This window comes from Panthera tigris, chromosome C1 (genome assembly GCF_018350195.1).
Source record: "Panthera tigris isolate Pti1 chromosome C1, P.tigris_Pti1_mat1.1, whole genome shotgun sequence".
NCBI classification, from domain to species: domain Eukaryota; kingdom Metazoa; phylum Chordata; class Mammalia; order Carnivora; family Felidae; genus Panthera; species Panthera tigris.
The window spans coordinates 196638988-196664421 of NC_056667.1; the positions used below are offsets into that span (position 1 = coordinate 196638988).

General features: G+C 37.6%; 1 protein-coding gene and 1 pseudogene across 2 annotated transcripts in view; one reads left to right on the forward strand and one right to left on the reverse strand.

The window, feature by feature from the left end:
* SPAG16 (sperm associated antigen 16) overlaps window positions 1-25434 on the forward strand; it is a 1018955-nt gene that overhangs the window by 263643 nt on the left and 729878 nt on the right. The gene's annotated exons all lie outside the window — the stretch shown is intronic.
* Window positions 4048-25434, reverse strand: part of LOC102951097 — a 93871-nt pseudogene continuing 72484 nt past the window's right edge.

A 25434-nucleotide genomic window follows, 5' to 3' on the forward strand; every position in this document is an offset into this window, starting at 1 on the left:
TCAACTTAAATGTCATATTTTAGAGAGCATTTTCTACCCAATCTATTTAAATTGGCTTTTCCATTCATTCTTCATAAGAGAATTCTGGGGTTTTTTTGTACAGAACTTATATATTTAAATCTTTTTCATTTGGTTAGTATTTATTTCTTTTCCATGTACTCAAGCTTCATGAGGGAGAGATTATATCTATTTTATTTACTACTGCTCTTTGGAGGCCATCGTAATTCCTGGTGTTCGTAGGTGTTGAGTGAATGAATGATGAAATAATGTGGCCTAATTTCTTTTTTACTTTCATCCAATCAATCACCATATTGCATACAAGCACTTCCTTCTTTATTTTCACATCAGTTCATTTTGTTACAAATTTATTTCTACTGCCATATTATAGATCTACATCATTTACTACTTTGTTACTTGTTACATCATTTACTGTTATTTGTTCTCTTGTCATTTTTCTCTCCTAGAATTCTCTACCTACATAATGGCTCTTCTTAAAACTTTAATCATATGACTTTTCTGATTATAGCTCTTCAACTACTCTCCATTGGCTTCAAAAAAAACACCAAATTTATAATATGCACTCAATACTCCTTAAAAATTTTTTTAATGTTTATGTTTGAAAGACAGAGAGAGACAGAGTGTGAGCAGGTGAGGGGCAGAGAGAGAGGGAGACACAGAATCTGAAGCAGGCTCCAGGCTCCAAGCTGTCAGCACAGAGCCTGACACGGGGCTTGAACTCATGAACTGTGAGATCATGACCTGAGCAAAGTCGGACGCTTAACCAACTGAGCCACCCAGGCGCCCCTATAGTCCTTTAATCTTACATTCTCTTCTTGCTACAATATCACTTTCCACTTCTCTGCAAAATTCAACAAATATTTTTCTGTACACACTGTATTCACTCTCTCATCTCCAAATCCATCAATCTATCTAGATTCTATTATGTAGTTGTGATTATACAGTTTCTCATTTATTGGTTGCTGAAATACTTCAAACATAAATGAAAACAGAAAGAATAATATACTGAGCTTCACATAGTCATTAAAAGTTAGTAAAAAATGGCTAATTTTGCTTCAAGTATGCTCACTCAACTACCCCCACACATGAGATAATTTTGAAGCAGATATATGACACATTATTTCATCTATAAATATTTTGCCATATATTTCTAAAATACAAGGTCTCTTAAATTAAGGTATATTTTACATATAGTAAAGTATACATATATCAAGTATGCAGCTTGGTATATACATACTCACACATGGACACACACACACACACACACACACACACACTCATATAAACACAACTTTCAACAGGAATATAGAACTTTGATACACTCAGAAGTTTTCTTTATGTACCCTCCAGGAGTAATACTATTCTTATCTCAATGAACATAAATTACTTTTGCCTTTATGAACATTAAATGAAGCAATTGAATAGTGTCTCTGTGGTGCCTGGTCTCTTTCACTTAACATACTATTTCTGAGATTTATCCATATTGTTATATAGGTATTTGGTAGTTAATTTTTTTTTAGTTTGAGTAATAGTATAATAATAATAGTAATAGTAATAATATAATAATAGTCCATTATATAAATATACCACAATTGTGTTGAAAGACATTCATTCATGTTTGTTGTTTTAGGTTTTGGTTATTATGAATAAACTGCTATGAACATTCATGTATGTGTCTTGGTGAAAATATGCTGATTCATAAGGGAGATATATGTTCAAGTTTAGTAGATACTACTAAATTGTTTTCCAATACTCTCACAAGCAAAGTATCAGAGTTCTAGTTTTTAACTGTGCTAAAAATTGATATTGTTAGTCCTCTTCATTATAGCTATTTTACTGATATATGTTGATATCTCATTGTGTTTTGACATTTTTTTTTCTGATAACAAATGATTTGAGTGCTCTTTCATATGCTTTTTGGGTATTATTTCCAGATTTTTACTAATTACAAGTAATGTGGCCATGAACATTCTTGTAAACATCTCCTTAATTGGCCAATTACTGAATATCCACCTGATCCTGGTTATTAATTTGGGGTTGGACCTTCTATATATCATGATCTCTGGTCTCATTTTCAACCCTGGATTTCATTATCTGCATCTGATCCTAAGCCTTCCTTATTTAGCGTACTGATTTCAGCTGATTTCTCTGTCTCTTAGTCCATGTTTAGCAATGAATGCTTCTCTACAGCTGGAATCATCCATATCCTCAGTGAGAGGCAAAGCTTCATCTGCCTTGTAGCCCTACTGTCTTATGTTCATTGGAACAGAGACAATGGTGAATTAATTAATCCACAGAATATTATGGGAATCATCAGATAAGAATAAAGGTGGGAGAAGCTATTGATAAAGAAGGACAGAATATTCTCCTGGAAGAAAAATGGCAGAAGCATGTAAGAGAGCAGAAATCAGTCAGAGTTTATAGTGCATGTGTCTGCCTCATCTGGAAGAAAGCATATTTTGGCTAGATGAAAGAAGATACAAGCTGGTAAAACACCTTGAAGGGTGGCCAAAGAGTTTTAATCTGGTTTAGTAGAAAATAGGGAGCAACCAACCATAACAGGTCTCAAATTAAAATTTCTTCCATGAGTATATTTTATGTTATAGGGTTTTTTTCTCATATTTTAAAAAAGCATATTTGATTGTTAAAATTTTAGTACAACTGTAAGTACATATACTAGTTAGATATTTGTTTGCTTCTTTTTTTATTACTTCTCTTGTATTCTTTTTTATTCTTTTATTAAAAAAACCAAAACAGGGGAGCTTCGGTGGCTCAGTCGGTTAGGTGTCCAATTTTGGCTCAGGTCATGGATCTTGCAATTCATGAGTTCGAGCCCCAAGCTGGGCTCTGTGCTGACAGCTCAGAGCCCAGAGCCTACTTAGGATTCTGTGTCTCCCTCTCTCTCTGCCCCTCCCCCACTCGTGCTCTGTATCACTTTCTCTCTCTCTCTCTCTCTCTCTCTCTCTCTCTCTCTCTCTCTCTCTCTCCCTCAAAAATGAACAGTAAAAAATTAAAAACAAACAAAAAACAACAAAACAACCCTTCAGTCATTTTTTTCTCAGTGCCTAAGTAATGAATTAATTATATGAGTTAAGTTTATAGATTAATATTGATGGATTTTCTGTACCTACACCTGTGAAATTTGGAAAGATTAAGTCCATTCAGAATCTGTATTAGAACGTATCAGAATTTTCTCATGCATGGTCTAATTTAATCATCTGCTCTTTTGTAAAAAACAGTGCTAGTAGATAAGATTATTGTCATTTTATACCTGACAAAGAAATTACTCAAATTGACTTAGCTAGTAAGGGCAGAGCTTGAACATACACCTGAGACTACTGATTTGAAGCCCATTCCTTCATCCACTGTGAGTTGTCTGCTCTATTTACTAAGTGATCTACACCTACATGCATTTTAAAATTAATCTAAGATACAGTTGGTGTTCAACCAAGAGTTTTTTGCTTTCTTTTGCCCATGGATTGCAAATAATACTTGTATTTTTCTCTGGAGAAAGTTAGTAATTTGTCAGGTGCAAATGCCTCCAATTGTAAGGAAGTCATTTAAGTGATTCCCCTTCCATTAAAGCTAATAGGCAACTTTCATGGTTATTTAATTTTGTTCTTTTTGGACCCCTATCCATTTTTCATATTTTCTAAGCTACTAAATTTAACTATGGCGGGTTATAATTTTTTCAGTGAGCAGTTATCTCTACTAATCCTTAAGACTATAGATTGAAATCTATGCCCATCAACTTTAATTTTGTTTTCTGTGTGTGTGTGTGTGTGTGTGTGTGTGAATGAGTGATAAGAGGGGAATAAGGAGGTGAGGTTCACAACTATGGTAGATACTGTGCTTTTATTTTTTTATTTTATTTTTTTCAGAGCTTTTATATTTTTTATTCTTCATTTAACTTTTAAAACACTATATAGTTGAATATTAAAACAAAAATAGTAGCAAGTAGTGAACTATGATTATAGTCCTTCACTCATTCACTACTGCATGTACCAGCAATGTTAGTCACTGGCCCCATTAAGAGGTCTGACCAACCCGAGGGTGATGTTCATCATCCTCATATGCTTCTCCGTTGTAATGGCGCAGTCTTTCCTGATTTGGATCAAAGTTCACCAGTTCTACCTGGTCCATTTCATCAGTCTCTTCTACTTCCTTCCTCTCAGGTAGGAGTTTTTCCAGCAAAGAGAGTTTATTAGGAGAGAGAAAGCCATTCTCAGGAAAGTTTACCTTAAATTCTATGACTAGGCAACCCTTTTCATATGGTCTATGATAAATTGGCATGCCTTTATTCAGCACCCACTTGATATCTCCATGCTTGACAATCTGACCTGGATGAGAGGTAATGACAATGGTTCTGTTGTTAAGAGTAGATACTGGCTTTTGAAAGCCACACAGTGCTTCAACCAGCTGTATGTCCATACACATGAAAAGATCCTCTCCTCACCTGGTAAAAACAACATGGTCCTTCTGATCTAAAACAACGATAATATCTCCTGGTTCCAGTCCAGGTTCTTGGTCTCCTTCACCATGGAATGTTATCTTCTGGCCATCTTTCATGCCTTTGTCAATATGAACTTCTAGAATCTTCTTTTCTTGAACTATCTTCCTTCCACTGCAGCTTTAACATCTATCTTTAGGATTGATCCGTTCTCCATGGCCATGGCACTCCATGCACACAGATTGAATTTGCTGAACCATTCCAGGTCCTATCTGATGAATTCTTATTTGCATTCCAGTACCTCTGCAATTGGGACAACATTCTACCGCTCCTTTCTTACCACCTCGGCCTTCACATTTGTTGCAAATCACATTCTTTTGCAGAGCTAGTTTTCTTGTTGCACCATTATATAAATCTTCTAAGGTTACAGAGAACTGATGCACAACATTTTTACCTCTCCTTTCTCTCTGCATCCTTCTTCCTCCCCTCAAAAACATATCAAAGATGTCCATGGGGGGAGCCAAAACCACCACCTTCTCCACTTTCTTTAATTGCCTGTTCTCCTCCTTTGTCATACAATTACCTTTTCTTCACATCAGATAGCACTTCAAAAGCTTGAGAAATCTGTTTAAACTTCTCTCCTTCATTTGGATTCTTGTCAGGGTGGTACTTCAAAGCCAATTTCCTGTAAGCCTTTTTCAATTCTTCCTGGGTGGCATTGGGTTTGACCCACAAAACATCACAGTAAGTAGTTTCTTTCACTGTTTTCTACAGCTGGTGAAGGGGCTGAGGCCGGTGTCGGGGAGCAGAAGGAGCGCATTGCTGGGCGCAGCTCCCCCGGCAGCTGCTCCTCCGCTTTTCACCAAGCGTTTTGGAAAGTTCCCGATACTGTGCTTTTAAAGAGAAAATAAAACCTACTATAAATAAAGCAGGCAATTTTTTATTTTCATTTTTTATTTTTTTAGAAAGATTTATTTGTTTTTGAGAGAGAAAGTGGGGAAGGAGCAGAGAGAGAGAGAAAGGAAGAAGAAGAAGAAGAAGAAGAAGAAGAAGAAGAAGAAGAAGAAGAAGAAGAAGAAGAAGAAGAAGAAGAATATCCAAAGTGGGCTCTGTGCTGACAGCAGCAAGCTCCATGTGGGGCTTAAACCTATGAGCCATGATTTCATGACCTGAGTCGAAATCTGATGCTCGCTCACTGAACCGACTGAGCCACCCAAGTGCCCCAAGGCAGGCAGTTTTTTAAAAGAACAGCTCTTTAAAAAACTTATGTATTTTGCCACTTTGCAGAAGTGATAATAAAACTGATTATTCATTGATCCCAGAGGATTGGCTACAGCAAAAATCAAGGAAGAGCATGAACAGTTTCCAGTGAGTTCATACATTCTGAAAATTAAGGCCAGGAAAACCCCAGACCCTTAGAAGCCTCCCAGGAGCCTTTTGCAACTATCAGCTTAATTTTATACATTTGTTATAAATTACTGGAACAATGATTTATATTTACTATTCTAATACTTTCCCTTGCCTTTTAAATTCACTTTCCTTTAGAGACATAGTCATCTCTTTGACTCCACACTTATAAATTGTGCATATGCCAATTCTTCTGTACTGCTGTTGCCATCTTAGTTTTCAAGGCTTTTGTTTTCTTCCCTGGGTATTTTTAGTGCATCCCTCTCTGTTTCCCTATATGTGTGTCCTTTTAAATTTATTGTGAATACTACGTCTTCTAGTTGCTAGTTCAGTTTTCTCACATACTAGAGTGATTAACCAGTCCCTCTCTTAGACTCCTCAGTGGCAATCTCTTGAATCCCAGATCTCACTGAATATCTTTCCAAGTCCTCCAGTCAAATTCAGATTGTGTTACCTCTCCTATCATTTAGGGCCCTGTCCTCTCAGGACATTTTTCTGCCCATCCCTACTACAGCAGCCCCCCCCCCCATTTCCTTTTCCATCCAAACTGTCACATGGTTCTCATCATTAAAAGTGTAGATTGATTCCTATTTTCTCTCAGACTTTTCAGACTAAAAAACTGAATGTTGCTTTTTAAACCAGCTTTTAATGATAGTAGTGATGGTTGTATTCTGGAGGTATGCGTGCATGTGTATTTTTATTCGTAGCCTTTCAGGTTCCAACTCTCTAAATAAAATGTACTCTGCCTATTCAAAGTCCATTCAGTATAACTACCAAAGGCACAGAAAAGCAGTTCCCAATTAAGATATAGTCACGTCATGTCATGGTTGCCAAGGCTCTTGGCTGGGACTCCCAACTAGCTTCTCTGTCATATCTCAGTGTTGTAATTGTGACCAGTTTTATTTAAATATTCCTGCCACTTTTAATTCAAAGTGTATTGACTGGTTTGTTTTGGCTTCCTTTTTTTTCCTATTTTAATCACAACATGCTTAAATATTTTACTTTCAAGTATATTTTTGGTTGGGATAAAACAGTCAAGGACATTAAGCTGAAAATCAATGAGCATATATTAATAGTATGTCTTTTACTATATGATTTTATATTCAGGAATCTGTTCTAATGCTATACAACTTGAAAAATAAATGTAATGGTTATTACATTGAAGAACAAAAAAAGCTTAAATATCTTGATAAGCTATGTTAGATACAGTGTAAAGGATTTCAATCCATTTTTATGGATTTGTTTGGCTTAAATGGAGTGTTTAGTTAATAATACTATGAATTATGTCTTCTATTTTATTTACTTCACAGATAGCTACATCATTAACCACCCTATTTTTTAGAAAATTTGCTATGTAATCTACTAATAGAATTCCCACAAGAAATAGACTTTTCTACCGTGAAACACATTTTCGTAATTCACATATATCCTATTATTACATTAGGTAATGATATGTGGTAACCTATGCAAGTATATAAATGACTAAAAATGTAGAGATCTTTTGTTTCATATTCTTAACATTTTACCATTTTGCAGTGGAAACCAGGGATATCTTTTTCTTTTCTTTTTTTTTTCTTTCTGTATTTAAAAGCAAGCTTCCCTTCTTTGGTTCACAGAAAGCTAGCCATTTTTAATACAGCTTTTTAGGATATTCTCCACAATCAATATTTTGTATAGGTGGACACTGAAAGCAATGAAGCAATAGCTTGATGATATAATCATGACAGTAGTAATAAAAGTTGCATTACTTTACATATATGTACAATGGCATTTGTTTATTGATCTCAAAATTGTGTCTGTGCTTATAGATTATACATTCATATGTGTTAAATACCTACAGTAACATTAGAGTGAGGGTTTAAAGCAATTGGAGAGTTTTTTCATCTGAACTGTTATGCGTCCCGTCTTTAGTTTAAATGTGCCAATCATCTTTATTTTTTAATTAACAAACATGTATTAATTAACTAGCAGTTGTTTCAATAATGTTCAGAGAGGAAATCTCAAGATTAATACATTTTTCACATAAGATATAAACATCTAAAATTTTAAGTGCCTGATTGGAATTTTTCTTTCCTCCCCCTCTTAGAATTATATCCACTCTTAACTTCTTGATTTTCTGATGTTTATCTTCAGCCAGGATACCTCCTCTGAACTTCAACTTCTTACTTTACATCTTTAAAAGACATTTCAAACTTGCTATGGCAGATATAAGCCCCTGACCTACTTCTTTCCTATTTCATTTAGTTTCCTAACTCCTTTTGCCCAGGTATTTTATTCAAAAATCTCAGAAATCTTGAGTCCTCTCGTTCTTCCATGATGAATATTTTATTAGGGAAACCTATTGGTCTTCCTTCAGACTATATGCAGTATCTGACCACTCCTCTCCATCTCCACTTATACTTCAAGCCAACACTGCATATCACTGATTAAAATAGCCTCCTAACTAGTCTCTCTGTTTATGCCTTTGTTCCCCTTCAAACTCAGCCAAGTCTATCCTCAAAAGAGTAGCCAAAGCAATCCCATTAAAATATAGTCAGATCTTACCCTTATGCTCACAAAACCCATTGGCTCTTTATTTAACTTAAAACAAAGGTTATTAAAGTCCTTAATAACCAACAAACTCTTACGTGATTAAGAGCCCTGTTAACTCTCTAACTTCATCTCATGATACTCTACTCCTTGTTCACTCTACCCCAGGAATAACTGGTCTTCTTAGAATAGACCAGATAATTTCTTCATCAGGGCCTTTGCAATTGCCAATCTGCTGCCTATTCTCAAAAGTCTATATTGTTCTCTCAAAAGTCTATATTGTTTTTTCCTTTGCCTACTTTAAAAAAAATTTTTAATGTTTATTTATTTTTGAGACAGAGAGAGACAGAGCATGAATGCGGGAGGGGCAGAGAGAAAGGGAGACACAGAATCGGAAGCAGGCTCCAGGCTCTGAGCCATCAGCCCAGAGCCTGACACGGGGCTCGAACTCATGAACCGTGAGATCGTGACCTGAGCTGAAGTCAGACGTTCAACCAACTGAGCCACCCAGGCGCCCCTCCTTTGCCTACTTTAGATCTTATCCATATGATAGCTTCTTAATGAGAAGCTTTCTTGTCAAAAAGAAAAGAAAGAAGAAAGAAGAAAGAAGCCTTTCTTGTCAAAATATTATAAACGTTCTCTGGTACCTCTTACCTACTTTCTCTGGTTTTGTCTTCTCCTTCACACTATTTCTCTTGAAGTTTTTATTCTCTGCCTCTCTTCTAGAATACATTTTTTAATGGAGGCCAGGATATTTTTCCTTTTTATTTCCCCTGCTATTCCATAGTATTTGATACATAATAGATGCTCAATAATATCTGGTTGATGCATGAATAACTTTTCCTATTCTTCCCCCTATAGGGAAGAAAATTGGAATAGAGTGTGAGAGAGGATTGCTTAGTATAAGCTAAGAATGTAAGCATTCATCTCAAGATTCTAAACAGATACTCTGAGTTATGGTGATTCCTACCTTTCAATCTCTTTTTGACACAGTGTGGTCAAGAAACAAGAGATCCTCTAGCTTTGAAAACAGAATAACAACCCACTTTAAGTCCCATTCTTGTGTTTTGTTGGAAGAATATTCTGAATGCCAGGTATGGTAAATAGTGTCCTCCAAAACAACTTACTCATTGAAATCTTTTTGGGTAGAGGTGAGGGGAATAGGGATTAGATCTGTTTGCTAGCATAAAATTATCAGTATTCTTAGTATTCACTAGAATTTTAAATGCCCTGCAGTGGTTGATTACATTCTCATACTACCTGGACTTGTATAACAAATTACAGTGTGAGGGATGCAAAGATCATAATGAGATACATGAAATATCTTTTCCTTTTCCCATCTTATCCTGAACCAGAAGACAATCAATGATGGGAATCAATAGGCTTCAGTCAATCTGAAGAAAAAGAGGAGGAGCAATTGACTTAAAATTCTTCTCAGTTAAACCTTTCATGCCTAGCCTATTGCAGATATCTGGCCCTTTCTGTCTTCAGTCCTCTGGAGGCATCAGAGAATGAATACCCATCACAACAGCCCTGTCACTTTCTTTGAAAACAGAATGCCTGAATCTTGAACTCACAGTATGCACTCTGTTCATCTGCTTGATCACGAAGGTTGGGAATAATCCCATGTATGTCATTACATAAATTTGACATTTATATTTGAAAAGGTTTACTCTTCTATTAGTTCATCTATAAAACTCCCTATTATGATTTCATAAGACATTATGGGGCATTAGGGTATAAAGATTGGTTAATATTGCACAGTCAGTGCATACTTTATGCTTATAGCAAAGAGAATTTATGATTGAAATTATGTTAGAAAACACCAAGTTTTGCAGTTAGTTTCATAACATTTTACCCAATTATGGAGTAGAGGGTGGGGAAGAAAAATCAATGTTTTCTTTGAACTTCTCAGTTGTTGATGACTATGCTAAGTTGCTTTTTACATTTACATTTATTTTATTTTATTTTATGTTATGTTATTTTATTTTATTTTATTATTTTATTTTAATTTACATACAAATTAGTTAGCATATAGTGCAACAATGATTTCAGGAGTAAATTCCTTAGTGCCCCTTACCCATTTAGCCCATCCCCCCTCACACACCCCCTCCGGTAACCCTCTATTTGTCCTCCATATTTGTGAGTCTCTTATGTTTTTTCCGCCTCCCTGTTTTTATATTATTTTTGTTCCCTACCCTTATGTTCATCTGTTTTGTCTCTTAAAGTCCTCATATGAGTGAAGTCATATGATTTTTGTCTTTCTCTAATTTTGCTTAGCATAATACCCTCTAGTTACATTGTGTGTGTGTGCATATATATATATATATATATATATATATATATACACACACACATATATATATACATATACATATATATACATATATATATATATATCACATTTTCTTTATACATTCATCCATCTCTATGGACATTTGGGCTCTTTCCATACTTTGGCTATTGTTGATAGTGCTGCTATAAACATGGGGGTACATGTGACCCTTTGAAACAGCACACTTGTATCCCTTGGATAAATCCCTAGTAGTGCAATTGCTGGGTTGTAGGGTAGTTCTATTTTTAGTTTTTCGAAGAACCTCGATACTGTTTTCCAGAGTGGCTGCACCAGCTTGCATTGCCACCAACAATACTAAAGAGATCCTCTTTCTCCTAATCCTCGCCAACATCTGTTGTTGCCTGAGTTGTTAATTTAAGCCATTCTGACTGGTGTGAGGTGGTATCTCCTTGTGGTTTTGATTTGTATTTCCCTGATGATGAGTGATGTTGAGCATTTTTTCATGTGTCGGTTGGCCATCTGAATGTCTTCTTTGGAGAAGTGTCTATTCATGTCTTTTGCCCATTTCTTCACTGGATTATTTTTTTTTGGGGGGGGTGTTGAATTTGATAAGTTCTTTATAGATTTTGGATACGAACCCTTTATCTGATAAGTCATTTGCAAATATCTTCTCCCATTCTGTTGGTTGCCTTTTAGTTTTGCTGATTGTTTCCTTTGCTGTGCAGAAGCTTTTTATTTTGATGAGATCCCAGTAGTTCATTTTTGCTTTTGTTTCCCTTGCCTCAGGAGAAGTGTTGAGTAAGAAGTTGCTGTGGCCAAGATCAAAGAGGTTTTTGCCTGCTTTCTCCTCAAGCATTTTGATGGCTTCCTGTCTTACATTGAGGTCTTTCATCCATTTTGAGTTTATTTTTGTGTATGGTGTAAGAAAGTGGTCCAGGTTCATTTTTCTGCATGTTGCTGTCCAGTTTTCCCAGCACCACTTGCTGAAGAGACTGTCTTTATTCCATTGGTTATTATTTCATGCTTTGTCAAAGATTAGTTGGCCATACATTTGTGGGTCCATTTCTGGGTTCTCTATTCTGTTCCGTTGATCTGAGTGTCTGTTCTTGTGCCAGTAACATACTGTCTTGATGATTACAGCTTTGAGGTATAGCTTGAAGTCTGGGATTGTGATGCCTCCTGCTTTGGTTTTCTTTTTCAAGATTGCTTTGGCTATTCGGGGTCTTTTCTGGTTCCATACAAATTTTAGGAATATTTGTTCTAGCTCTGTGAAGAATGCTGGTGTTATTTTGATAGGGATTGCATTGAATATGTAGATTGCTTTGAGTAGTGTCAACATTTTAACAGTATTTGTTCTTCCTATCCAGGAGTATGGAATCTTTTTTCAATTTTGTGTCTTCTTCAATTTCTTTAATAAGCTTTCTACAGTTTTCAGTGTCTAGATTTTTCACTTCTTTAGTTAGATTTATTCCTAGGTATTTTATGGTTTTTGGTGCAACTATAAATGGGATTGATTCCTTGATTTCTCTTTATGTTGCTTCATTGCTGGTGTATAGGAATGCGACCTATTTCTGTGCGTTGATTTTATATCCTGCAACTTTGCTGAATTCGTGAATCAGTTCTAGCAGTTTTTTGGTGGAATATTTAGGGTTTTCCAAATAGAGCATCATGTCATTTGCGAAGAGTGAAAGTTTTACCTCTTCCTGGCCGATTTGATGCCTTTTATTTCTTTGTGTTGTCTGATTGCTGAGGCTAAGACTTCCAATACTATGTTAAATAACAGTGGCAAGAGTGGACATCCCTGTCTTGTTCCTGACCTTAGGGGGAAAGCTCTCAGTTTTTCCCCATTGAGGATGATATTAGCATTGGGTCGTTCATATATGACTTTTATGATCTCAAGGTATACTGCTTCTATCCCTACTTTCTTGATGGTTTTTATCAAGAAAGGATGCTGTATTTTGTTGAATGCTTTCTCTGCATCTAATGAGAGGATCATATGGTTCTTGCCCTTTCTTTTATTGATGTGATGAATCACGTTAATTGTTCTGCGGCTATTGAACCAGCCCTGCATCTCAGGTATAAATCCCACTTGGTTATGGTGAATAATTTTTTTAATGTATTGTAGGATCCAGTTGGCTAATATCTTGTTGAGAATTTTTGCATCCATGTTCATCAGGAAAATTGGTCTATAGTTTTCCTTTTTAGTGGGGTCTCTGGTTTTGGAATCAAGGTAATGCTGGCTTCATAGAAAGAGTTTAGAAGTTTTCCTTCCATTTCTATTTTTTGGAACAGCTTTAAGAGAATAGGTGTTAACTCTTCCTTAAATGTTTGGTAGAATTCCCCTGGAAATCCATCTGGCCCTGGACTCTTGTTTTTTGGCAGATTTTTGATAACTAATTTGATATCCTTACAGGTTATGGGTCTGTTCAAATTTTCTATTTCTTCTTGTTTAAGTTTTGGTAGTGTAAATGTTTCTAGGAATTTGCCCATTTATTCCAGATTGCTCATTTTATTGGCATATAATTGCTCGTAATAGTCTCTTATTATTGTTTTTATTTCTGCTGTGTTGGTTGGTTGTGATCATTCTTCTTTCATTCTTGATTTTACTAATTTGGGTCCTTTCCTTTTTGTTTTTGATCAAACTGTCACTGGCTAGTGGTTTATCAGTTTTGTTTATTCTTTCAAAGAACCAGCTTCTGGTTTCACTGATCTGTTCTATTTTTTTTTTTGTTTCGATAGCATTAATTTCTGCTACAATCTTTATTATTTCCTGTCTATTGCTGGTTTGGGGTTTTATTTGCTGTTCCTTTTCCAGCTCTTTAAGGCATAAGGTTAGGTTGCGTATCTGAGATCTTTCTTCCTTCTTTAGGAAGGCCTGGATTGCTATATACTTCCTCTTATGACCACCTTTGCTGCATCCCAGAGGTTTTGGGTTGTGGTGTTACCATTTTCATGGGCTTCCATATACTTTTTAATTTCCTCTTTAACTTCTTGGTTAGTCCATTCATTCTTTAGGAGGATGTTCTTCAGTCTCCAAATATTTGTTACCTTTCCAAATTTTTTCTTGTGGTTGATTTTGAGTTTCATAGCATTGTGGTCTGAAAATATGCACAGTATGATCTCGGTCTTTTTGTACTTGTTGAAGGTTTATTTCTGTTGCAGTATGTGATCTATTCTGGAGAGCATTTCATGTGCACTGGAGAAGAATGTGTATTCTTCTGCTTTAGGATGAAATGTTCTGAATATATCTCTTAAGTCCATCTAGTCCAGTGTGTCATTCAAAGTCATTGTTTCCTTGTTGATTTTTTGATTAGATGATCTGTCCATTGCTATGAGTGGGGTGTTGAAGTCTTCTACCATTATGGTATTACTATCAATGAGTTCCTTTATGTTTGTGATTAATTGATTTATATATTTGTGTGCTTTCACATTTGGTGCAATAAATTTTTACGATTATTAGGTCTTCTTGGTGGATAGACCCCTTAATTATGATTTAATGCCCTTCTTCATCTCCTGATACAGTCTTTATTTTACTTTATTTTATTTTATTTTATTATTTTTTTAAAGTTTACTTTATTTTATTTTATTTTTTTCAATATATGAAATTTATTGTCAAATTGGTTTCCAAACAACACCCAGTGCTCATCCAAAAAGATGCCCTCCTCAATACCCATCACCCACCCTCCCCAACCTCCCATCCCCCATCAACCCTCAGTTTGTTCTCAGTTTTTAAGAGTCTCTTATGCTTTGGCTCTCTCCCTCTCTAACCTCTTTTTTTTTCCTTCCCCACCCCCATGAATTTCTGTTAGTTTCTCAGGATCCACATAAGAGTGAAAACATATGGTATCTGTCTGTCTGTATGGCTTATTTCACTTAGCATAACACTCTCCAGTTCCATCCATGTTGCTACAAAGGGCCATATTTCATTCTTTCTCATTGCCACGTAGTACTCCGTTGTGTATATACACCACAATTTCTTTATCCATTCATCACTTGATGGACATTTAGGCTCTTTCCACAATTTAGCTATTGTTGAGAGTGCTGCTATGAACATTGGGGTACAAGTGCCCCTATGCATCAGTACTCGTGTATCCCTTGGGTAAATTCCTAGCAGTGCTATTGCTGGGTCATAGGGTAGGTCTATTTTTAATTTTCTGAGGAACCTCCACACTGCTTTCCAGAGCGGCTGCACCAATTTGCATTCCCACCAACAGTGCAAGAGGGTTCCTGTTTCTCCACATCGTCTCCAGCATCTAGAGTCTCCTGATTTGTTCATTTTGGCTACTCTGACTGGCGTGAGGTGATATCTGAGTGTGGTTTTGATTTGTATTTTCCTGATAAGGAGCGACGTTGAACATCTTTTCATGTGCCTGTTGGCCATCCTGATGTCTTCTTTAGAGAAGTGTCTATTCATGTTTTCTGCCCATTTCTTCACTGGATTATTTGTTTTTCAGGTGTGGAGTTTGTTTATAGATTTTGGATACTAGCCCTTTGTCCGATATGTCATTTGCAAATATCTTTTCCCATTCTGTTTGTTGCCTTTTAGTTTTGTTGGTTGTTTCCTTTGCTGTGCAGAAGCTTTTTATCTTCATAAGGTCCCAGTAGTTCATTTTTGCTTTTAATTCCCTTGCCTTTGGGGATGTGTCGAGTAAGAGATTGCTATGGCTGAGGTCAGAGAGGTCTTTTCCTGCTTTCTCCTCTAGGGTTTTGATGGTTTCCTGTCTCACATTCAGGTCCTTTATCCATTTTGAGTTTACTTTTGTGAATGGTGTGAGAAAGTGGTCTACTTTCAACCTTCTGCATGTTGCTGTCCAGTTCTCCCAGCACCATTTGTTAAAGAGACTGTCTTTTTTCCATTGGATATTCTTTCCTGCTTTGTCAAAGATGAGGTGGCCATACATTTGTGGGTCTAGTTCTGGGGTTTCTACTCTATTCCATTGGTCTATGTGTCTGTTTTTGTACCAATACATGCTGTCTTGATGATGACAGCTTTGTAGTAGAGGCTAAAGTCTGGGATTGTGATGCCTCCTGCTTTGGTCTTCTTCAAAATTACTTTGGCTATTCGGGGCCTTTTGTGGTTCCATGTGAATTTTAGGATTGCTTGTTCTAGCTTCGAGAAGAATGCTGGTGCAATTTTGATTGGGATTGCATTGAATGTGTAGATAGCTTTGGTACTATTGACATTTGACAATATTTATTCTTCCGATCCATGAGCATGGAATGTTTTTCCATTTCTTTATATCTTCTTCAATTTCCTTCGTAAGCTTTCTATAGTTTTCAGCATACAGATCTTGTACATCTTTGGTTAGATTTATTCCTAAGAATTTTATGCTTCTTGTTGCAATTGTGAATGGGATCAGTTTCTTTGTTTGTCTTTCTGTTGCTTCATTGTTAGTGTATAAGAATGCAACTGATTTCTGTACATTGATTTTGTATCCTGCGACTTTGCTGAATTCATGTATCAGTTCTAGCAGACTTGGTGGAGTCTATCGGGTTCTCCATGTATAATATCATGTCATCTGCAAAAAGTGAAAGCTTGACTTCATCTTTTCCAATTTTGATGTCTTTGATTTCCTTTTGTTGTCTGATTGCTGATGCTAGAACTTCCAACACTATGTTAAACAACAGCGGTGAGAGTGGACATCCCTGTCATGTTCCTGATCTCAGGGGGAAAGCTCTCAGTTTTTCCCCATTGAGGATGATGTTAGCTGTGGGTTTTTCATAAATGGCTTTTATAATGTTTAAGTATGTTCCTTCTATCCTGACTTTCTCAAGGGTTTTTATTAAGAAAGGATGCTGAATTTTGTCAAATGCCTTTTTTGTATCGATTGATAGGATCATATGGTTCTTATCTTTTCTTTTATTAAGGTGATGTATCACATTGATTGATTTGTGAATGTTGAACCAGCCCTGCATCCCAGGAATGAATCCCACTTGATCATGGTGAATAATTCTTTTTATATGCTGTTGAATTCGATTTGCTAGTATGTTATTGAGAATTTTTTCATCCATATTCATCAGGGATATTGGCCTATAGTTCTCTTTTTTTACTGGGTCTCTGTCTGGTTTAGGAATCAAAGTAATACTGGCTTCATAGAATGAGTCTGGAAGTTTTCCTTCCCTTTCTATTTCTTGGAATAGCTTGAGAAGGATAGGTATTATATCTGCTTTAAACGTCTGGTAGAACTCCCCTGGGAAGCCATCTGGTCCTGGACTCTTATTTGTTGGGAGACTTTTGATAACTGATTCAGTTTCTTCGCTGGTTATGGGTCTGTTCAAGCTTTCTATTTCCTCCTGATTGAGTTTTGGAAGCGTGTGGATGTTTAGGAATTTATCCATTTCTTCCAGGTTGTCCAGTTTGTTGGCATATAATTTTTCATAGTAATCCCTGGTAATTGCTTTTATATCTGAGGGATTGGTTGTAATAATTCCATTTTCATTCATGATTTTACCTATTTGGGTCATCTCCCTTTTTTTTTTTGAGAAGGCTGGCTAGAGGTTTATCAATTTTGTTTATTTTTTCAAAAAAACCAGCTCTTGGTTTCATTGATCTGCTCTACAGTTTTTTTAAGATTCTATATGTTTTTTCTCTGCTCTGATCTTTATTATTTCTCTTCTTCTGCTGGGTTTAGGGTGTCTTTGCTGTTCTGTTTCTATTTCCTTTAGGTGTGCTGCTAGATTTTGTATTTGGGATTTTTCTTGTTTCTGGAGATAGGCCTGGATTGTGATGTATTTTCCTCTCAGGACTGCCTTCGCTGCATCCCAAAGCGTTTAGATTGTTGTATTTTAATTTTCCTTTATTTCCATATATTTTTTAATTTCTTCTCTAATTGCCTGGTTTACTCATTCATTCTTTAGTAGGGTGTTCTTTAACCTCCATGCTTTTGGAGGTTTTCCAGGCTTTTCCCTGTGGTTGATTTCAAGCTTCATAGCATTGTGGTCTGAAAGTATGCATGGTATGATCTCAATTCTTGTATACTTATGAAGGGCTGTTTTGTGACCTAGTATGTGATCTATCTTTTAGAAAGTTCCATGTGCACTCGAGAAGAAAGTATATTCTGTTGCTTTGGGATGCAGAATTCTAACTATATCTGTCAAGTCCATCTGATCCAATGTATCATTCAGGGCCCTTGTTTCTTTATTGACCGTGTGTCTAGATGATCTATCCATTTCTGTAAGTGGAATGTTAAAGTCCCCTGCAACTACCACATTCTTATCAATAAGGTTGCTTATGTTTGCAAGTAATTGTTTTATATATTTGGGGGCTCCGGTATTCAGCGCATAGACATTTATAACTATTAGCTCTTCCTGATGGATAGACCCTGTAATTATTATATAATGCCCTTCTTCATCTCTTGTTACAGCCTTTAATTTAAAGTCTAGTTTGTCTGATATAAGTATGGCTACTCCAGCTTTGTTTTGACTTCCAGTAGCATGATAAATAGTTCTCCATCCCCTCACTTTCAATCTGAAGGTGTCCTGAGGTCTAAAATGAGTCTCTTGTAGACAGCAAATAGATGGGTCTTGTTTTTTTATCCATTCTGATACCCTATGTCTTTTGGTTGGCGCATTTAATCCATTTACATTCAGTGTTATTATAGAAAGATACGGGTTTAGAGTCATTGTGATGTCCATAGGTTTCATGCTTGTAGCAATTTATCTGGTACTTTGTTTCACAGGATCCCCCTTAGGATCTCTTGTAGGGCTGTTTAGTGGTGACGAATTCCTTCAGTTTTTGTTTGTTTGGGAAGACCTTTATCTCTCCTTCTATTCTGAATGACAGACAGCTGGATAAAGGATTATCGGCTGCATATTTTTCTGTTCATCACATTGAAGATTTCCTGCCATTCCTTTCTGACCTGCCAAGTTTCAGTAGAGAGATCCGTCACAAGTCTTATCGGTCTCCCTTTATATGTTAGAGCGTGTTTATCCCTTGCTGCTTTCAGAATTTTCTCTTTATTCTTGTATTTTGCCAGTTTCACGTGATATGTCATGCAGAAGATCGATTCAAGTTACGTCTGAAGGGAGTTCTCTGTGTCTCTTGGATTTCAATGCCTTTTTCCTTCCCCAGATCATGGAATTTCTCAGCTATGATTTCTTCAAGTATACCTTGAGCACCTTTCCCTCTCTCTTCCTCCTCTGGAATACCAATTATGCGTAGATTATTTCTCTTTAGTGCATCACTTAGTTCTCTAATTTTCCCCTCATACTCCTGGATTTTTTTGTCTCTCTTTTTCTCAGCTTCCTCTTTTTCCATGATTTTATCTTCTAGTTCACCTTTTCTCTCCTCTGCCTCTTCAATTCGAGTTGTGGTCATCTCCATTTTATTTTGCAGCTCATTTATACATTTTCTAGCTCCTCCTGGCTGTTTCTTAGTCCCTTGATCTCTGTAGCAATAGATTCTCTGCTGTCCTTTATACTGTTTTCAAGCCCAGCGATTAATTTTATGACTATTATTCTAAATTCACTTTCTGTTATATTGTTTAAATCATTTTTTGATCAGTTCATTAGCTGTCGTTATTTCCTGGAGGTTTTTTTGAGGGGATTTCTTCCGTTTCGTCATTTTCGATAGTTCCTGGAGTGGTGAGGAACTTCAGGGCACTTCCCCTTGTGCTGTCTTGAATAACTTGTGTTGGTGGGCGGGGCCGCAGTCAGACCTGATGTCTGCCCCCAGCCCACTGCTGGGTCCACAGTCAGACTGGTGTGTGCCTTCTCTTCCCCTCTCCTAGGGGCGGGATTCACTGTGGGGTGGGGTGGCCCGTCTGGGCTACTTGCACACTGCCAGGCTTGTGGTGCTGGGGATCTGGCGTATTAGCTGGGGTGGGTAGGCAAGGTGCACGGGGGCGGAAGGGGTAGGCTCAGCTCACTTATCCTTCAGTGATCCACTTCAGAGGGGCCCTGCGGCACCGGGAGGGAGTCAGACCTACTGCCGGAGGGATGGATCCGCAGAAGCACAGCGTTGGGTGTTTGTGCAGTGCAAGCAAGTTCCCTGGCAGGAACTGGTTCCCTTTGGGATTTTGGCTGGGGGATGGGCGAGGGAGATGATGCTGGTGAGTTGCCTTTGTACCCCACCAAGCTGAGCTCTGTTGTCCGGGGCTCAACAACTCTCCCTCCCGTTGTCCTCCAGCCCTCCCGTTCTCCGAGCAGATCTGTTAGCTTATAACCTTCCAGATGTTAAGTCCCACTTGCTGTCCAAACATACTCCGTCTGGCCCCTCCACTTTTGCAAGCCAGACTCGGGGCCTCTGTTTGGCTGGCAGGCTGCCCCTCCGCCCCGGCTCCCCCCCGCCAGTCCGTGTAGGGCGCACCACCTCTTCGCCCTTCCTACCCTCTTCCGTGGGCCTCTCGTCTGTGCTTGGTTCCAGAGAATCCGTTGTGCTAGTCTTCTGGCAGTGTTCTGGGTTATTTAGGCAGGTGTAGGTGGAATCCAAGTGATCAGCAGGACGCGGTGAGCCCAGCGTCCTCCTAAGCTGCCATCTTCCCCTCTTCTCCGATACAGTCTTTATTTTAAATCTAGATTGTCTGATATAATTATGGCTACTCCAGCTTTCTTTTGTTGACCATTAGTATGATAGATGGTTCTCCATCCCCTTACTTTCAATTTGAAGGTGTCTTTAGGTCTGAAGTGGGTCTCTTGTAAACAGCATGTAGATGGATCTTGTTTTCTTATCCATTCTGTTACCCTATGTCTTTTGATTGGAGCACTGAGTTCATTGACCTTTAGAGTGAGTGGTGAAGTATATGAATTTATTGCCATTATGTGGCTTGTAGAGTTGGAGTTTCTGGTGGTGTTCTCTGGTCCTTTCTAATCTTTGTTGCTTTTGGTATGTATGTATGTATGTATGTATGTATGTATTTATGTATGTATATATGTTTTTATATTTTCATATTTTCTCCCCTCAGAGAGTCCCCCTCAAAATTTCTTGCAAGGCTGTTTTAGTGGTCACAAACTCCTTTAATTTTTGTTTGTCTGGGAAACTTTTTATCTCTCCTTCTATTTTGAATGACAGTCTTGCAGGGTAAAGAATTCTTGGCTGCATATTTTTTTGATTCAGCACAGTGAGTATATCCTGCCACTCCTTTCTGGCCTGCCAAGTTTCTCTGGCTAGGTTGCTGCAAACATGATCTGTCTTCCCTTGTAGGTTAAGGACATTTATTCCCTTGCTGCTTTCATGATTCTCTCTTTGCCTATTTGGTGAATTTGACTGTGATATGCCTTGTTTATGGTCGGTTTTTGTTGAATCTAATGGGAGTCCTCTGTGCTTCCTGGATTTTGATGTCTGTTCTTTCCCCAGGTTAGGAAACTTTTTGCTATGATTTGGTCACATAACCCTTCTACCCCTATTTCTGTTTCTTCCTCTTCTGGGACACCTATGATTCTGATGTTGTTCCTTTTTAATGAGTCACTGATCTCTCTAATTCTTAAATCATGCTCTTTTGCCTTAATCTCCCTCATTTTTTCTGCTTCGTTATTCTCCATAAGTTTATCCTCTATATCACTGATTCTCTGTTCTGCCTCATCCATCCTTGCTGCTGTGGCATCCATTCATGATTGCAGCTCAGTTATAGCATTTTTTTATTTCATCCTGACTAGTTTTTACTTCTTTTATCTCTGCAGAAAGGGATTCTGATCTATTTTTGACTCCAGCTAGTATTATTATCGAGATTCTAAATTCTGGTTCAGACATCTTGCTTGTATCTGTGTTGGTTAAGTCCCTGGCTGTCGTTTCTTACTGCTCTTTCTTTTGGGGTGAATTCCTTTGTTTCATCATTTTGAAGGGAGAAAAGGAATTGAGATAGAAAAAATTAAAATTAAAAAATATTAAAATTACAATAATTAGACACACACACAAAAAAAATCAAATAAATGATGCTATATCCTAGGTGTGTTTTGGTCTGGGTGTTGAAAGTGGCTTGATAGATTAGAGAAAAAAGGGGAAAAAAGAAAAAAAAAGGTAATTGTTGGAAAATTTGAAGAAAATGAATACATTGAAGTAGACAAAAATGAAATGATGGAAGTAAACTAGAATTTGAAAAAAATTACACAAAAGTAAAAAATATAATTAAAAAAATAAATAAAAATATTTTTAATAATTATTAAAAATAAAAATGAATTTTTTCTTTCTGTATTCAAGAAAAAGAAAAGAAATGCAAAAGAGAAAAAAAAAAAGCAAATCATTTGAAAATTGGAAAAAATGAATACACCGAAGTAGACTAAAATAAAATGATGGAAGTAAAATAGAATTTAAAAAACATTTACACAAAAGTAAAAAATATAGTGAAAAATGAAAAAAATATTTTTAATAAAAATTGAAAATAACGATGATTTTTTTCTCTTTCTGTATTCAAGAAAAAGAAAAGAAATGAAAAAAGAGAAAAAATTTAAAAAAGAAATTAAAAAAAGAAAGAAAATTGAATGGATGTACCTGCTAACAGACTGAAATATGACTGAAGTTACTTTATTTTCCCCTGGAAGTCAGTTCAGGAAGCACTTTATAGTCCATAAACTAAGCAGGCAGTGAGACTTCTGTTCTTGAAGGGCAAGGTTGCCCCAGTTGGGCAGGGCTTAGTGTAATGGCTCTGTTCTCCACTAGATGGTGCTGCTAGCCTGCTGGGGTGGATTGTTGTGGCACTTGTAGGTGCATATGCGCATGGGCGGAAGCGGTGAAAATGCCATCACCCAGCTATGCAGTCTGTGGTATCGGAACTCTTTTCTCCTTGATCAGCAATCCTGCACCTATCCTTTGTCTTCAGCTTTCATCCACTCCCCACTTTTACACTGTCCGTGACCAAGCCCCAGGTAGTACCTCTCTCCAGAGTTTTGTCTCAGATGTGGCTGATTTCCTGGCTCCTTACTTCTGAGGGACTGCAGCTTTGACCCGTTCCTCCCTGCTGCGGAGGGTCTCACTGAGCAATGGCTGAATACCGGCCACACTCAGGAGAGTTCACAGGATCTTGTTGCTGCCTTTGCCCAGAGACTTCAGCCAGGTGCCAGCCCTCCCCAGAAAAAGTTCACAAGATAGTGTAGCAGCAGCGTTTCAGGGATTATGGAAAATCACAGCACACATCTGGCACCAGGCTTCACCCTTAATGGCCTTGTTCCAGCACTATTTGAATGTGGCCATTCTCTGGGGTCTGCTGGGCCCAGGTTGCCTCATAGCCTCTACCAAATGTCCTTCTAGCAGTGGAACTGCTTCTCCCCGTGTGGCTTGAGAACCTCCCACACCCCACTCTGCTCCTGGGGATTCACCCTTCCCACCAGAGCACCGCCAGTTATCGAGCTGCAGAGTTGCAGACTCTGCGCTCCCTCTGTTTACAGTGTTAATGGAATTTAAACCCTCTCCTTTCTCCCTTTTTAGTTCAGTCCCTGCGGCTGTTTCCAATTTTCCACTTTCTCTCCAGCTGCTTTTGGGGAGGGGTGCTTTTCCCATATTCTCTCCACTGTCTCTGTCCTCTCTCTACATGAAAAAGCACATCCCTGCCCTCCGCGGCTTCTCTGTCCCCAAGTTCACCTCTCCGTGCCATGTACCTGCTGAGTTCTGTGGTTCAGGTTGTGCAGATTGTTGTGTTAATCCTCAGATCAGTTTTCTAGGTGTGCAGGATGGTTTAGTGTTGGTCTGGCTGTATTTCATGGATGCGAGACACAGAAAAAACTGCCATGCTATTCCACCATCTTGACTCCCTCCACATTTACATTAATTTTTAAAATAATTCTTCAGCATTGGTATTAGAACCATTTTACTGAAGAGTAACCCAAGAGTCTCAGAGTGATTAAGTGGTTTCCTCAAGATCAAGCTGACAGTCAGACTATCATCTGCAAATATTTATTGAACACCCATGGGCACAACTATTCTTGTAAGATAATACAGACACAGTTTCAATCCTCATGATTTTCTAGGTGAGAAAAACCCATCAATAAGAATACCAAAATTGTTGTTACGAGTGAATAGTGTATTAGGATTTTTGAGATTTTGCTCATTGCTTATATAAGACAAACTTCATTTTGCAAGTGTAGACATGATACTCTAATAACTTAAATAAAATAATTGAATAATTTTAGCTAAATTAGTTATTATTACTTAACATTAGAAAACATTAGTTTGAATTGTGTAAATAGCTGCTGTTACACATTAAAGAGGATAGAACCAGACTATAGCTATAGATAATAGACTATATATTTTGTTATATGGCTTACAACATGAATGTTACTTTGTGCAATTATTACAATAATTCTGTGAAATTACTTCTTTTGCCTGTGAGGAAATCTGAGATGAGCCTGTTTAATGGGTATTCAAAGACACATGAGTGGCAGAGTGAGAATTCAAACCCACATCTTGACTAGTGCTATTTTCTGAGCTGCAAAAGAATATGTAAACTCACCTCCAGATTCTCTGTGTGTGGAAAAAATATCCTCTAGCAAATTGTTCTGTCTAATGTTACTGCATAATTAAGCAGATTATAGGATAAATTAATGTGTTGACATAGTTAACTATTTCTTATTTACTTTTCTTTCCCTGTGGAGCAGGCTACACTGTAGGAGGCCTTTTAAATGGAAACATCCCATTAACTTTCTTAACACAGAGGTGGGGAGACAAACACAGCAACAAATACAGCTACTATAGCTGCCCTTAGGCACCCTGAAAAGATGTCATCTCAAACATCAGAAAGCAGTAAATCATAGAAGGAAGGTGGAAGTAGGGGGAAGTCAAAAGACTTGTTTTTTCTCAAAATGTGATTTGCTTCATGATTCTGAGGGAGCTCATTAAACATGCAGATTCCTGGGCTTCAGCCTAAACTACTGAATCTGAATCTCACAGTTGAGTCCCAAATGTGTCAATTATAAAAGCTCCCCAGGTGATTTTTTTTTTCATTAAGGCACATTAAATATTGAGACTCTGATACATAGTTCATTCTGAGTCAACAGACTTCAGTTAGGATACTTTGTCTGCACTAGGATACTCTGCTTAATTTAAACAGGAATTTACTGAAAGATCTCAAAAGTTGATTGAGGTGGAAGAAGCAGTTAGTCCTTGAGATCTAGGAAGAGTAAACCACAACATGAACACTCCGTTCAGGACATCATAGCTCACTCTGGATAGATTTTTTTTTTTTTTATTTTATTTTTGGGACAGAGAGAGACAGAGCATGAACGGGGGAGGGTCAGAGAGAGAGGGAGACACAGAATCGGAAACAGGCTCCAGGCTCTGAGCCATCAGCCCAGAGCCTGACGCGGGGCTCGAACTCACGGACCGCGAGATCGTGACCTGGCTGAAGTCGGACGCTTAACCGACTGCGCCACCCAGGCGCCCCTGGATAGATTTTTTTTTTATCTATCCAGTCATTTTTATCTATCCAACCATTTTTAGGGTCTTTGCCTTTCAGGATTGTAACAGATCAGAACCAGCCCCTTGTCTAATGGGTAGCTGGCCTCCCAGACCAGGCTGATCCAGTGGGGAAAAGGCATTTCCAGTAAGGAATCTGGATGCTAGCAGAAAGGGGAATTAATACTTAGCAGTCTAAACACAACTGCCCTCGGTATAGTACATAAGAGTTTAGTTTCATTATTGACTGAAGTCTGATATGGCATTCTGCAGGCAACTCCAGTAAGATCTAGCCTGGAAGGGGCCTCCACTTAGAGAAACAATATTTAATTGCTAGTTATGAACTCTAATGCCATCAAGTGACAGTGAATGCTGGAGCTTTAAAAGGTCTCAGTCCAGCCTACCTCTGCCCTG